Below are 3,807 nucleotides of genomic sequence, written 5' to 3' on the forward strand. Positions count from 1 at the left end.
CCCCCCCAAATCTCCAGGTATTTCCAAACCCAGAGCTGGCAACCCTACTTGGTGGGGGGAGGCAGGAGATGAACTGTATTTATACCAATTCTAAAAGTAATTTAAATTACTCAAATGAACATGGAGTCAGTCCATGTAACAAAATGGAAGAATTAGCCATGCATCCCTAGTTCCAATCCTAGTAGTTACATCAGGGGTGGGGAACCTTTTTCCCCCAAGGGCCATTTGGTTATTTATAACATCATTCGCGGGCCATACAAAATTATCAACTTAAAAATTAGCCGTCTAGCTGCATGCCGGAGTTGTTCCTGCTCCGCATGGTTGGGGCCAGATTCTACAGCTGGCTCCTTCTACCTCCGCCTACAGGAATGAAATGAGGACACACTGGCTAAGAACTCCCCCCCCCCACCGCGTATTCTGGCCCTGCCCCCTTTAACCCCTCCATTGGCGCCACGTCCGCTCCCAGCCCTCTTGTAGTACAGAGGGAATACATTTTTCCACGGTCCGGGTGGGAGAGGGTTAACACAGTTTCTTGGGCTGTCCTTGCAGCTCCATAGCTAATGACTCTTCTGCAAGGGAGAAAAAAGGTTCCTTTTCTCAGCAAAACAAACTCACATCCGCCTTGAATAGAGGCCATTCCTTTCTGCGGGAGGGGGCGGATCGCCAGTCTTAGATCCTTCTGAGCTAGAGAGCTGCCAGGACCCACAAAGGGCCAGACCTTAAACGGCCCCCGGGCCTGATGTTCCCCACCCCTGCCTTAAGTGGTAGAGGAAGTCGGCATATAAAAACCAACTCTTCTTCTTTCTTCTCTAGGCGACGGTACAATTACTGGAAATCGATTCATTCTACATTCAGCAAAACACAAAAGGTATTTCCTCAAAAACAAAGATCATTCTGTAGCTGAAATAAGTCCTGATTTAAATGTGATGCTGGTTGAGGGGAAAGACCCTCAGCCCTTAGGGCCTGGCTCACACAAGCACAGCTGCTTTGCATGGATGGAAGTCCAGCTTAAACAAGACTGCCGCGAACGCAAAGCCTGCACGGGCGTTTTATTTGGCCTCGTTGGCATCGCCTTTAAATCAGACCTAAAACATACAAATTGAAGGTGGATTTTACGGATACCCTGGACTGCCAAAAAAACCCAAATCAATAGGTTATAGATCAAATCAAGCCTGAACTGACCCTAGAAGCTAAAATGACTAAACTCAGGCTGTCGTACTTTGGTAACATTATGAAAAGACAATCATTCTAGGAAAAACTGAAGACAGCAGGAAAAGAGGAAGACCCAACAAGAGATGGATTGACTCAATAAAGCAGGGGTGGGGAACCTTTTTTCAGCCAAGGGACATTTGGATATTTATAACATCATTCGTGGGCCATACAAAATTATCAACTTAAAAATTAGCCGACCAAGCCCCAAGCAGGCAGCTGCCCCAGACGCACGCAGGCATCCAACCGGTGGTGCACTCGCCCACCTGGTGGCACAGGATGGTCTGTTGCACCAGCCGGGCGTAGCCATCCAGCCACACGCCAGAGTTGCTCCTGCTCTGCATGGTCGGGGCCAGATTCTACAGCCAGCTCCTGCTACCTCCGCCAGCAGGGGTGAAATGAGGACACACTGGCGAAGAACCCCCCCCCCCCCGCCGTGCATGCTGCTCCTGCCCCTTTAACCCCTCCATTGTCGCCACTAGCAGCTCCATAGCTAACGACTCTTCTGCAAGGGGGGGAAAAGGTTAGAAGCAATTCCTGTCCGCGGGAGGGGGTGGATCACCAGTCTTAGATCCTTCTGAGCTATAGATCTGCCAGGACCCACAAAGGGCCAGACCAAATGATTTTGCGGGCCTTAAATGGCCCCCGGGCCTGACATTCCCCACCCCTGAGTTACATGAACATGGCATGTTTATTTATTTATTTAATTATTTATTTATTTATACCCCACCTTTCTCCCCATTGGGGACCCAAAGCAGCTTACACTGTTCTCTTCTCCATTTTATCTTCACAACAACTCTGCGAAGTAGGTTAGACTAAGAGTGTATGACTGGCCCACGGTTCCATGGCAAAGTGGGGATTCAGACCTGGGTCTCCCAGATCCTTGTCTGACATGTTAACCACTACATCTGTGGTAAAAGGGAAATATAAGAAGATCCCTAGATCAGAAAGGCTCTGCCCATGTGGAACAGGGAACATCAAAACCATTGAACACGTATTGATTTTCACAGAATTTACTGTGAAAATCAGTTTTTGACGGGACCTTTTAAAGGATATTCTTTGATTTAATCCCTTATAAACATATGTTAATATGATGAAATTAAGGCATTGAATGAAAATTGTAAGATTAGATAAGATATGTTAATTAAAATATAATGGGGATTAGTATTGTTAGCAAAGGTATACACAATTTATTTTAAGATAGAAGAGAGTTTTTTCTTTTTTGTTATAATTAATAATGTTACATGTTTTAATTTTTTATATTAACCTTAATATTATCTGCTCATTTACATGGTACTATATTAAACAAAAAATAATAAAAATTATTATTATTAAAAAAAAAGAACACGTATTGATTTGTTGCCCATTCTGCTACGAAGTCCGCTCTAAGCTTATTTCCCCCTTGCTTGGCCAATTCTCCGAAAAGTCAGCTGAGTTTGTGGCAAAGAAGCTCCTATTGGGAGAAATTCCACAGCTCTCGCTTCAAACTGCCAAGTTCTGCGCTGCTACTGTTAAAATACACAGAGCTTTGCTAGAGAAAGACTGTTAAAATATTCTACAATTGTATAACCTTAATGCGGTAATTTTAACTATAGGTTGTTTTTATTGATCTTGTATTTTCATTTGTATAGGCAATTTGTAATACTGCTGTACAGCACTGTTGGGTTTGGACAATTGGATGTACTGACAGTGGTTTAGTCAATCGACCGTATTAATAAATTCTGATTCTGTTAACCACTACAGCACATTAGTTCATGGATCATTTTTCCTTCTCCTAGCATGAGCATGTATAGCCAGAAGCCACATCCCCAGATTATATATTAAATTCCAGAAGAACTTCAGCCTTCCCAAGATGTTTAACTCCCCCAAATCAGAAGCTCCAGCTGCATCAGAGGAAATAATGATGGTTGACAAGTTCATGCATCCACTTCCTGGAAGGAGAGAAGCTGTTCTTGGGAATGATTCTTCATTCGCTTTGTGATTGAAATGGGATGACTCCATGTGCATTGCCTGGAGCTCCTTAGAGTAAAGGCAGATGATAAACATATGCTAAATAAACAGGTATATTCCCAAGAGAGTCAAAAACAAGTTTGCTAGCCTTTTAACCTATATATCAGGGCGTGACAATAGGTCCCTAGGCAAGTCCATGTAGTTCCTTATTATGTTAACAGCTATTTTAAGGAACAATAACCACAGTGCTAATGAGCCTTTAGTCATCATCCTCAGTCCTTTTCATGGCCATAATCCTAATTTCCTAGAAAACATAAAATATAGTGATAGCCTAGCAACTAACTGTTCTATCCTGGCAGGAGCTTTTTGAAGGCAAGAGAGACAGATGTGTTAGATGCATGAAAAGGGGGTAAATGGTAAGGTAAAGGGGTTACGGTGGGGTAAACAAAGATCCACCAGAGGACACAAACCAAGTTAAGGCGATAGAAAAGAATGTTGGCAGACCTCTTGCACTGCAGCATTGGCAGGGAGGTTTAGCCATCTGGTTCCTGCCTCTAATCCAAAATGTAGCCTGGATAGTTTGCATTGTAGAAGAATCTTTTTTTCAGATTCTTGGAATTAGTACATGCTACAGAAATCCATTGATGC

This window comes from Euleptes europaea, chromosome 1 (assembly GCF_029931775.1).
Source record: "Euleptes europaea isolate rEulEur1 chromosome 1, rEulEur1.hap1, whole genome shotgun sequence".
Lineage (NCBI taxonomy): Eukaryota > Metazoa > Chordata > Lepidosauria > Squamata > Sphaerodactylidae > Euleptes > Euleptes europaea.